Source organism: Aethalodelphis obliquidens, unplaced genomic scaffold (genome assembly GCF_003676395.1).
Source record: "Aethalodelphis obliquidens isolate GAN/ISIS:26980383/991018 unplaced genomic scaffold, ASM367639v1 scaffold45, whole genome shotgun sequence".
NCBI classification, from domain to species: Eukaryota; Metazoa; Chordata; class Mammalia; order Artiodactyla; family Delphinidae; genus Aethalodelphis; species Aethalodelphis obliquidens.
The window spans coordinates 8,091,431-8,103,826 of NW_020837989.1; the positions used below are offsets into that span (position 1 = coordinate 8,091,431).

At 54.2% G+C, this 12,396-nt stretch overlaps 1 protein-coding gene across 5 annotated transcripts in view; it reads right to left on the reverse strand.

Annotated features, from left to right (window-relative positions):
* NDST1 (N-deacetylase and N-sulfotransferase 1) overlaps positions 1 to 12,396 on the reverse strand; it is a 72,946-nt gene that overhangs the window by 57,811 nt on the left and 2,739 nt on the right. The window contains exon 1 of one of the 5 annotated variants that reach the window (XM_027081565.1): positions 7,517 to 9,555. The exons of the other annotated variants lie outside the window; for them this stretch is intronic. The gene's annotated coding sequence lies outside the window, so the exon portion shown is untranslated. Of the gene's footprint in view, positions 1 to 7,516; positions 9,556 to 12,396 lie in introns of those variants that run through there. 5 annotated transcript variants of the gene reach the window in all.

Genomic DNA, 12,396 nt, shown 5'->3' on the forward strand with positions numbered 1-12,396 from the left:
AAAAAAAAAAAAAAAAAAAAGACAGAGGTTGCCCATGCCAAGTCAGTGAAGACCCACAATTAAAGGAAGGGCAGGAGAGTCCATCAGGGCTGGCCCTCAGTTCTCACTCCGGCAGGTGGAAGGGGCTCAGCCCAAGTCTCCAAACTCACAGCAGCCTCCTCAGACCACATGAGTACCAGGTTTCTACTCAATAGCCTTCCATGGCCCCCACCACCTACCAGGCAAAACCCCTTCACCTGACCGACTGCACAGTCACTAACAGCCCCTGATAACTGGGTGTGGTGTATACCAGGGCCTTGGCTAAGTGCTTCGTGTGCATTTTCTCATTTAACCCTCACAGCAACTCTGGGATGCAGGTACTATGGTTGGCCCATTTTCACAGATGAGAAAACTGAGGCTCGGAGAGGTTATGTCACTGGCCCAGAGTCTCACAGCCAGGCGGCCAAGCAAGGATTCGCACCCACACTGGACTTCAAGCCAGGTTCTTCACCTCTGCGCATCCAGCCTCCTCAAGGGCTCCCTGCCACCCTCAGAACCCGGGGGGCCAGCTTAGCACGTCAGTGTGCAGGAGAGGAAACCAAGGCACAGAGAGAAACCTCTCTCTGTTGGCAGCCGAGCCAGGGCAAGGCCTGAGGCCTCTGGCCTCCCCTTCCAGGGCTCCCCCTAGCCCCCCACCCAAGCAGCACGGCAGGCAGAAAGGCCAGGGCCACCACCAAGACAGTAAGTCCTCAGAATCGGCCTTTTTCCTCTGTCCAGGAGGAAGGGAAAAGCAGGGGGAGGTTTACAAAGAAAGAAAAAGAACACGAGAGGCCCAGGAAATACTTATTCTTACAGACAGATTCTCAGAGTTCGGGAGGTCCTACAGGGCACCCCTCACACCCCTTCAACGACAGGAACGTGCAGGCCCAGGACCAACCTCTACCCATGTGTCTCCCCTCCCACCAGGTATGCTCCAACCTAAAACATCTGACCTGAAATCTCCATTTCTCTCCCCAAACCTGCTGTCCTGCAGCCTTCCAGTCCCTCAGGCCAGAAACCTTGCCATTGACACCTTCTTCCTCTCACAGCCCACACCTAATCCATCGGCACATCCAGTGATACCAATTCAGAATCTGACCCCGGGCCGCCTCCCACTCTCCACGCTGAGCCGTCCTCCCTCACCTGTGGCACCCACTGGCTGGCGGGCATCCCGCTTCCAGCCTCCAGGCTTCTCTCCACGCAGCAGCCCACAGGATCCCTCTCAAACATGTGTCAAAACAAGGCAGCCCTCAGCCCCAGCCGCTCAGCAGCTTTTCTTTACTTTACCCTTTACTCAGACCAAATGGCGAAGTCCTCTCGAAGGGCAGGAGGCCCTAGGCAATCCCCTCCGCCCCTGGGCAGACTCCCTCTGGCCACATCTCCTCCCAGGACGGTTCTTATTCTTCCGCCCCTGCCACACCAGCCTCCTTGCTGCTGCTCCTCGAGCACACCCTGCACCCTCTTGCCTCAAAGCCTTGCGTTGCTGTTCCCTCTGCCTGGAATGCTCTTCCCCACATACCCCGTGGCTCCCTAGCTTCCCTCCTGGAGTCTCCTGTCCCCTTACCAGAGACTTTCCATGATCCCCAACACAGCAGCGCCACTCCCTTAAGTCACACTGTCCACCCCCAACCCAGCTTTATTTTTGTGGCAGGTACTTCTTGCCAGTTGACAGGTAGCTAGTATTCTTTGGTTTGTTGACTCTCTCCCGCTGCCAGAGTGTCACCCCCAAGTCCAAAACAGGGACTGGGCTGTTTTGTTCACTGCTGTGTCCCAGTGCCCAGAAAAGTGCCTGGAACAAAGTAGATGCTCAATGAAAATGTGTTGGATGAGGGACTATGGCTGCCCTCATCTGAGCACCTTTTAGTTTCTGCAGTCCCCTAGGAGACCAGGATTGCCTGCAGGCGGAAATGAAACTCCACCTGTGCCAGCTGGAATCTTGATGGCTGTCACATGAACAGCCCTGGGACAAGTAACTGCTTGGACCAGAACAGGACTTACGCCGGTCCCTGTCCGATACCTTTGCCCACCACTTTGGCCACTTTTGGGTCTGACAGCTGGGCCCACAGGGCGGCTCCAGCCCCAGCGGACATGGACTGGGCTGCAGCTGGGCTCCCTCCCAGCCCACCAGTGCTGCTGGGGTCCAGCATCTGACAAAGCCTGCCCCATGCTCCCAGCTAGAGGAGGCGGAGGAGGGAGGCCCCGTGCCATGCCTGCCCTTTTCCCGTTGTCGGCAGGAGGACTGTCAGAAGGAAGCTTTGTTCTCAGAATAAAGAGCGTGAAGCCCAGTGCCAGGCGGAAACGGGCACAGAGGCAGCCGGCCCATCAGAGACAGTTTAAGGAAAAAAAAAAAAAAAAAATGGGATGGAGGATGTTTGAGAGGTAATTTGCACACCCAACCGGTTTCATGCCTCCAGGGTGGCTGTGACGATGGTGGCTTCACTTTTCCAGGCCCAAGCCTCAAGGCTGTCACAGACAAGCAGACTGTCCCAGCTGGGAGATCTGGCACCGACCCTGCAGAGTGAGGTGAGGACAGAGGAGTGGGTTCTTGCCCAGGAGTCAGAAGATCTGGGGTCCAAGCCCGGCTTTCCACACACTCACATGTGACACGGGGGCAGTCCCTCCCTCCATGTACCTTAGTTTACCCTTCTGTAAATGGCTTGTATAGGCTTGTGCTTGAAGCCTCAGCCTGCCTGACACAGGATCACACATCAAGGTGCCCCTCAGCCTGTGGCCAGGTCACTGGGCAGCCCAGGCCAGTCCTCCAACCTCGTTGGGCACAGACCCTGCCCACTCAGACCGGGGCTTCCAGCCTGCCTCCTGCCCTGACATCAGGGCATTCCTCTTCTGAGCTGTTAGCTGAACAATGTGAAATCTCTGTGGGCCCTGCCCAGACACTGGCACCTGCCCGGATCCCCCGTCATCCCGTCCAAGGATGGCTCACCAGACGCTTTCAGCCACAACCAACAGGAGGAGCCCAGCGTATGAGTGCACCCAGGGTAAGAGAGAAGCCCGCAGAGGGAAAGGGGTAGGCGATGTCACACAGCTGCCATTCAGGGGTCCTCCCTACCAGCCCTGGCCTCCCTGAGCTAAGGCAGGGTCCTCAAAGCGTGTCCACAGACCCTTGCGTCTGAATCCTCTAGGGAGGGGGACACTGTACCCTGAAGGAATCAAAGATGGGGGCCAGAAACCTGCATGCTTTTTTTCTTTCTACAAGCTTCCCAGGTTTTTCTTGTCCCCAGCACAATTGTGACCTCTCAGCTAAGACCTCTTCAAGGAGGAGATAGCTTAGCCGGCCTCTAGGGAAGGTTCGGATTTCAATTAAAAGAGTGAAATACGCCTTGGACAGACAGATAGCTGGACAAAGAAGCTGGTGGCTAAAGCGCACACTCTAGGAGCAGAATACAGCAGAGAAAGGCCTGAAGGAGGGGAAGCCTAGTCCACGAAACACCTGAACTGATCCTTCCCCCCATCCCGCTGTCTCCCCAGGATGCCGAGGTCTGCACCCGATGCCACCTGAAGGCTGCTGATCCCAGCCTCCCTCTCCCCGCAAGCTCCTCCAAGCCCCCTGGGAGAGTGAAACGTGGGGACAGCTTCAGGAGAAACGTCCCTCTCCTTGCTTATACCGCACCATGGGGACAACCCTCTGAGTGACGGTTTATCCGCAGCTTAAGAAGCTGCCTGGGTCAGTGGCTAAGCAGCCACAGTTTATCTGGGAGGAGGATTCTCTGGCCATGGGACAGGCTGATCCAGAGGCTTCCATTAAATGGAATCTTCACAGCTGGTGAGGAGTAGCAATGCCCCGCCTTCATTCATAAAGGAAGCACTTATTATGCTCCTGCTGTGTACACAGTCCCGAGCCTGAGGGACACAGAGATGAGTGAGACCCCCACCCACCACCACCACCAACGAGCCCAAAGAGCAGACAGACGGGGGACCACACCACGGCGCAGGAGAGAAAGCTGGCCGTGCCTATAGGACGGGGTCAAAATTCAGACACCTGGGGGCTAGAAAGACTGTATAAGTGGGCGAAGTGGGCGGGGAAGTGGGGCAAAGAGGAGCTTACGTGCTTCATCTCCAGTAGTGGCCACTGGAGCACTACACTCAAAGTTGTATGATCTTCTCATTTTTGAAGCCAGAAGTTGGGATTCTTACGTAAAATCTCCCGTTAGCAACTAGCTCAAGATTGGGCATGGGTCAAGTAAAAGCTGCCCGTGGGGCGGACGTGGCCTGCCAGTTTGTGGCCTTTGTTTTCTTAAAGAGAAGAGAATGCAAAGTTCAGTAGATGAGACTTCCCTGCAGCCAGGGTACCAGGGAAGGCTTTCTGGGAGAGGAGGCTTGGCACTGGGCTGCAAGGATGGGTAGGTCACTCGTGGGGAGGGAGTCATGGTGGGGGAGGGTACCCGTTCAAGCCATAGGGGCCATGGGTCAAGGGTGCCACCCCCCAGCTTATAGCCTGCCTATCCCCCTAAAAAGGGGTTCCGGTCTCCACCCCCAAAGCAGGCACAGAGGCATCAGCTCTGTCTGTCCCCAGGTAGCCAGGGGAGGGGCCGCTTGCCCAGCAAACCTCCAGACTAAATCAATTGGTGGCAGAATAGCACGGGTTCGATTTCATCCCTGGAGCCTGGGGAACAGGTCAGCTAATGCAATAGCCCTGTGGGGGGAAGGGAGAGGAAGAGACAATGGAGGACAAAACGAGGTTGAGAATCATGTCCTGCCTGGCCGGGCCCCACTGGTTACATAATCTTGCCTTAGGACAAAGCTATGTTCAAGGCACCAGTGAGGGCCTGGGCTGGGGAGCTGGGGGATGAGGAAGGTTCCTCCTCCCTCCCCTATTCTCCAACCTCACCCTGCAGCTCCTGAAAAGCCCAACAGAGCTGCAGGTGGAGACTAAGACCCCAAGATAAGGCACTTAACAGGATCACACAGCAAATTAGCAGCCAAGCTGAAACTGATAATAATAGCAAACTTTAACCAAGTGGTTACTTTGTACCAGGCACCAGGATAAATTCTTTAAACACATTATCTTATTTGAAAGCCTATAACACTGTGAGATAACTATTCTTATTTTTCCCATTTTACAGATGGGGAAATTGATGCACAGACACAGTAACTTATCCAAGGTCACACAGGAGCTGGCTTAGAGGAAGAGCCAGTTTAGAGAAGCCAACAGTGGCCTCCAAGACCATACTCTGAACCAAGACACTACACTGCCACCACGCTACTTTCGACTAGAACCATACTGCCTCTCCAGCAGCCTTCTCTCAAGGCTGTAGAGCATGCATTCGGCCCCCTGCCCTCCCATCAGCACTTTGGGTGACACCCAGCCCTCCGACAACCTGATGAGACCTACAGATTTTCTCTGCAGAAAAAGAATCCACGGAAATGCCCACAAAATGTTGCAGAAGATTTTAGGGGCTTACATACCCCTGCACTAGTGAGAACAGATGGGTCCAGATCGTGGAATACTCCAGAGATAGGAGGTAGCAGAGGAAGAGCACTCCCCCAGGTTCTCTGGTCTCCTCATGTCTGAACTTGGAGCCCAAACGGTTGGCCACTTTAGTCCACAGGCGTGGGCACTTATCAGGGCTCAGGGCCTAGTCATCCCTTCAGGGCTAGGAGGACAGAATGAATCACGATATACAATAGTCCCCGCCTCTGCACCCACTGGGTGTGACTCTCAGCTCCCAGCTGCTGGGCAGACAGTGCACAGCTGGGCCCCAGCATCTGGACGGGGGTGGCATCACCAAGCATACCACCATGCTTCCCCACCATGCAGGTCACCATCCAATGGGCACACCTCACCGCAGACTGGACCTGGCCTTGTCCTGACTCTAGCAGCTCTGAGTGTTTCCAAGAGGGGACCCTCCACGGTCCCCGCAAGCCTCCAGGCCAGCCAAGGCCACGGGAACAGTAAGTCGAGACAACCGCCCCTTAAAAGGCACCGCAAGACCCAGGCTCCCATCCCAAGTCTTCTGTGCCTCACTGTGCAGCCTCAGGCAGCAGCCTCCTCACCGCACCTCTCAGAGCCTCAGTTTCACCAACTGTAAAGTGGGAAGACTACCCTATCAAGTCTTTCCCAGCTCCACAGCCCTGAGTCTATAAACAACAGCATCTGAGAAACTTCACAGAGCCCTGGGATCCTGCTTTCAGGAAGTTACACAAACATCCTTCAGAGAAACAAAAGTCAAACCTAAAGACTCTACTTTCTTTTTTTGTAAGGATATCGAGAAGCCCTTTTTATAGTCTGACTTCCCCCATTCTACTTCCATTGTTCCAGATATCCTCTCAGGACCTAGAAAATACATTTGGTTTCCGTCTGGGGTCTGGGCTTCTTGGTGTTCTTTCTCCTGGATGCTGCCCCACCCTCCTCGGCAGCTCTCTCCCCCGGACACACCCATCTCTACCCCCAGCACTGGTCTGGGCCACTCTGAGGGCTACAGCTACCCAGCCTGCCAAAGGAGGGGTGGGGGACAGGGACGGTTTTCAGGAAACAAACCCTTCCCTGGTCAGAACAGAGACAGCTCTCTGTCTGGTCCCAATCGTGACACGGTGTGTGGCCCTGTGCGAGTCCCTGCTCCTCTCTGGCCTCTGTTCCCCGCTGAGAGATGAAGGGGCTCCTGCACTGTGTCAGGAAAGCCCTTGGGCTCCTGGACCGTACCCTGGAGACACTGAGGCAGAAGAGAAGTGCAGGGTGGACACTGGGCACTGATCTTGACACCCCACCTCTCCTGCGAGAACCAGAGAAGACCCTGGTTTTTTCTCTCCGATTCTATCTCTTGCCCTAGCTGTGGGACCCTGAAGTCAGCACTGTGCCTCTTTGTGCCTCAAATGGTCCATCCATAAGAGGAGAATGACAGTGTCTGCAGTGGAGGCCCCAACTTGGAGGCCTGAGCCCTAACCATCCCAACACAATCCCATCACCCCCCCACGGTAAGGCCCAATTTACTCATTTGATAGAATATATATTTCTGCAGCTTTATAAAGCCTGCTACCCAAACACTCCAAGACAACCCTCCACCGCCCTTCTTCCAATGGGATCATGTTTCCAAGCACCCCTAAAGGATTCCTAGATTCTACCTCCTTATGCCTGTGTGCCCTCAGTATTTTCATCTATAAAATGGGGCCAATAATGATGTTGACCTCGTAAGATTACTTTGGGGATTACTCCAGATAAGATTACATGGAAGTGCTTATCCAGCACGGACAAGCTCTCCACAAATTGAGCAGCAATTATATGATTACCATTATTAAATTACTGAGATGCTTAAAACCACTGGGCTGGTGACAGCTAAGGCCCCTTGGCCCTCTTGGACCACATCTGGACACTGTAATCACACATGCATGCACATACCCCCGGCCCCAGCACACACCCTTCTCTGAGGCAGGACCCACTCTCTGACCCCAGCCCTGGCCCCAACCCTAGAACACAGCCAGCTTGTTCCCGGCACCCATCCTTGCCACCCACAAAGCCTCCCACCTTCGAGTCCCCCAATCCCACCTTCTTTAAGTGGCCCCAGCACTGTCTCCTGTAACCATGTTGGGGTTCTGTTCAACGGAACCCCATCACTGTGGCACAAGATCGTTTCCTGGGCAGGAGAAGCTGTTATAAGATGGTGGCTCTTTGAAGACAGGGTAGAGAGAAACTGGGCTTTCCTTTGGGTCCCCGACCTTTGCTGGTGTCTGAATACGTTAAGAGCCCAAAGAAAGAAGCATCAATTTTTTTTTTTTATTACCTAACCAAGTGTTTGTGGATGTTTAGCATGCACTGGAATCACCTGAAGAACTTCAACAGCTTGTTGGGTCCTCCTCCTCACCCCTGCCACCCCGCCCAGTTTCTGATTTAGTAGGTCTGGGGTGGGGCTAGATAATCTGCGTTTCTAATAAGTTCCCAGGTAATGCCGACGTTACTAATCCAGAGACCAACCTTGAGAACCACTGACTTAACCTGCAGGTGAATCAGGGAGCGCTTCTGTGAACAGGTGATGCTAACAGTCCTGTAAACGCACAAGCAGGAGCTGCCAGGTGTGAGGAGAGGAGGGCGGGGACCTGGGCAGAAGGTGCAGCCTGAGTGAAGGCCCTGCAATGACACTCATTTCTCCTCACCTGGCCTCTGCCTGGGCACGCAGCATAAACCAGCAGTGGCTGAGCAATAACCACAGCAAACCTCCAGCGACCGACAGCCCGGACCTGCCCGGACAGGCCGGTCCTCGGTCAGCCCACAGTTGAGGAGAATCCAAGCTACGCCTCGCGGACCAGACCTCGGCTCCCCACCACTGCTCAACCGCGTGAGCACCAGGATTCTGCCCCACACCTCCAGACACAATCCCTTCCATCCTGGCCAGCTCTGTTTCCTCGTTCCCAGTGCCTCACACAAGTCAGTTTCATCCGACCAGAGCAGACCCTCGAAATCACCAGACCCCGATGGCAGTCCCCCGAGTCTGAACCTCTCCAGGCCGAGCCGTCCGCCTTGCCGGGACTTAGTCACCGTATCTGCTAAAAGGGGGTGGTAACACTGCCCGTCTCCCTACTGCTGTTGGGAGGATTAAAATAAGCTTCTTAGTCATTAACTACATCATCAACTACAACAATAACCATAACTAACATGGACTGGGCTTGTAGTTAAGCACCTTCCCTGCATTTTCTTTCTAAATGCTGTGAGATGGGGACAATTATTATCCCCCTTGTACAGATGAAGAAACTAAAAACAGCTTGCCCAAGGTCCCATAAGTACGAAGTGGCCCATCAGAGATTTGAACCCAGATCATCCAGCCCCAGAGCCTAGTTCCCAGCCTCTTCTCTATCTGTGTCCTAGTCACCCACCTTGAGTGAGATCTAGCCCAGGGCACCTCTCCCTGCCACCGTCCTCTCCCCCTTCCTGGGGCCCAGGGAGGCTGAGCAGGAGGTCTCTGGAGGCTGCAGCCTCCACAGTGTCCACAGTCTAGGGTATGGGTCCCTGGTCTCGAGGGCAGTCACAAGGCCTGCCAGCCAGGCCAACTTAACTGGCCCAAGTTTTAGACACCACTCAACGTGGCCACCAGGGAGGAGGCTGGCACTACAGAACGTGAGCACCTTAACCTTGATGAAAGAAGAGAAGAGGAAAAACAGGTGTAACCGAGAGAGGAAATCCTGCCAGGCTTCCAGGATAAGACGGGCAGGTCCCACACCCTAGGCAAATTGCCCTTTCTCTCCAGGCCTCAGTTTCCTCATCCATACAAGCCTCAAGTCATTAGACAGAAAGTTTAGAAACTCAGACTCCAGAGATTCTTCCCTCTATCTCTAAAAGGATAGATCATCTCCTAGGTATAAACAGTAATTATGACAACCATTGTTAGCTTTGAAAAGCTCCCACTTACTGGGTTCTTACAGTGGGTCAGGCACTGATCTGCTCAATCTCCCCAGCAAAACAGGACTGTTACTATCCTCACTCTGCAGCTGAGGAAAACGATGCCCAGAGAGATTTAGGTACTTTAATCAGGATCCCACAGTTAATGGTGGCAGAGCTGGGATGTGAAGCCAGGACTTCTGACTCCGCTCTGCAATGCTGCCCACACCCAGTGGGGCAGGAATGGGCTGCCCACAGCCACTGCCTCCAGAGCACAGAGCCTGGAGGAGATGAGAACCGGAATTCAAGACCAGGTGTGTGAAGGGCCCTGAAGAGGCCCAGATAACAGACTGTGCACATGGAAAGCAGGGAGTAGGCAGCGCGAGCTCTGCGGAATTAGGAAGAGGTCACACTGGAGCTGGGCTGGGGGGGATTTTGGGGTGGGTGAGGGGAAGTGACTGGGGGGCAGCACCCTCACTGTGAGCAGAAATGTGGAGGCAGGAGGGGGTAGGCACACATAGGGAGGGAAAAGTGGCAGTGGGTGAGGGGCACTGGGAGGTGAGGCACTGTGGTCACAGAGCAGGCCACCTCCCACGCCTTGGCCTCAAATAAATAAATGCTCATTTGCAATGCACATTTTAAAATTAGACTAATCCAATCTGTATCAACAAATAAAACAGGTAGGAATAAAAAGGGCCAGGAGGCAACTTGACACAAACCCTCCATCAAGATAAGAGCTTCAGGCCCCTCTGTAACTCCTTGGGTGACAGACTGGCTTTAGCCCTGAGGCCACACAGTCCAAGACATCCACATCCAGCCCTTCCTTGAAGTTCCCAACCTCCAAGCTGAAGCTGATGGACAGAGCTTTGTGCCAGCCCCACACGCAGGAGAAAGCACCTTGGCTTGTGACCCCTCAGGCCGGGAGGCCCGGCTTTACCCTCTAATGAGGGGAAGGAGGGGGACAGCCCTGCCCCCCAGCCCACGCACCCCACCCCTCCCACTCCTCACTTTCAAATCCATCAGCCCTTTCCTCCAGCCCCTACTGATTCAGCCTGACCCGTGATTCAGCCTCGTTTCCTCACATTTGAGGAACGAGAGACTGAACCCATTTCACAGACTGAGAAACGAAAGCAGAAGGTTCCAGTCCTCTGTGAAACCACAGTCCCTGGCAACCCAGACTTTGGTGGCTGATCCAGAAATTCTGAGGGGCCCCTCAAAGGTCAGCTGGGCTGAGTGTTTTCCATGGGGCAAGGGCTCTCCCAGGCAGAGCGCTGCAGGGGAACTTCTAGAAGGGGCAGCTATGAAAAGCTATGAGAAAAACGGAGTAGAAGTGGGCCGAGCACCACCCTAAGATTCTCGGGTGAAAAGGGAACTGAGAGAGGTCACCCAGGCATGACCCTCTGGTACATGCCTCCGGCACCCTAACTCTCTGGCCTCTTTGCATATACTGTCAGCAATGGGGACCTTGCTGCCTCCCCAGGCACTTAATTCCCGTTAGCTTCATTGTCACCCTTGGTGCTGTCTCTGCCCTTGAGAGCCACACAGGACAAGACTATGCCCTCTGCCAGTAGACAGCCCTGCAGGGAATTGAAAGCAGTGACACTGCCACTTAAGGGTCCTTCCCCAAACCCTAGACCACCTGTGATGACCCTATCCCCAAGATACCTACAAAGTCCTGCAGCCTCCCTCTCCTTCCCTCTCAGTCCCATGGCCTGAGTCAGACCTTTGGTCAACTTTCTGCAAGACCACAATTAGCATCATCTCTGAGCTGGTCTCAACCCTGCCAGTCTTGGCACCACCTTTGGCCAAATGACCCCTGAGAGGAGCAGCACGACAGGGCAGAAACTGTTCAAGCCTGTTCACTTACAGTTCTGTAAGTGACTCGACCCCTCGGAGCCTCCACTTCCTCATCTGAAAATGGGGTGGGGCTGGGGGTGGCCAGCAGCAGCTACTTTGCGGGGTATTGTGAGATCTCAATGGAGCGTCTGTAAGGAGCCTGGCACAAGACACAGTAACAGGCATCGACTCAACGAGCTGCTTACAACCCTCTGTCCTCTCCACCAGCCACAGACTGAAACCCCCGAGGAGGACACTGCAAGCTCCCCACGACCCCATCTTGCCTCCCACAGCCCCCTTTCCCACTGCCTCCCACAGCCCCCTTTCCCACTGCCTGCACCCTCACAAACACTTCCTCCCCCAGGAAGCCCTGTCGACATAAACTACCAGAAGAGCTTTTCCCCTCCACTGACCTTCCAAAGCCCGTCTATCACTGATCACATTCTGCCTCTTCGCCATCACTTGATCCTTGCCTTCCCTCACCTGTCAGATTAGCGGCCTCTCCAGCCAGAAAGCAGGAGCATCTCACCTCATTTCATTTCCCAGTCACCCCCGTCCACAGACATTTTCCATACATATTTAACAAATTACCCTAACGTTCCAAGTAAAGAATGTCCAAGTCCTCCAAACAGTCCAGATATTTCAAGCCATACCCAAAACCAAATTCCAAGCCAGCAGAAGTCTGCCCAGTCTTTAGGGACTCGCAGGCCTGGCTTTGACACCAAAGTGCAGAAGATGGGTCAAGCAGGCCCAAAGCCCAGGGCAGAGAAAGCTCTGGGCTGCTAAGACCAGAGTCCATTTCTAAGTGTCTCACGTGCAGGTCTCTCAGTTGGCCCCTAGGTCAACCCCCAGCCTATGATTTCATATTCTTAACCACATTCTCAACTTGTGATTGTAAAACTGTTCTTTGTATACCCCTTGTGATAGGAGACTCACTACCCATCTTTTCATTCTTGCTGGCTCCTCCTCCCTTCACCTGTTGATTCTCTTGCTCTGATCTCAAGGAGAGTCTGACCACACGCCTAGGGTCATCCCCATCCCTCAGGAATCTTTTCAGCCCCTCCACTCAATCCCCCACACTTCTGGGCCCCCTTAAAGTCTAGCTAAGTAGTGGAATTTCCACTCTTGTTCCTACCAGCTGGCAGTGAACCGTCAGCCCAGGAGGACCCCCTATCCTCAGGGCCCAGGAAAAGCCTACGGACACTGCAAATTCCAGAAGC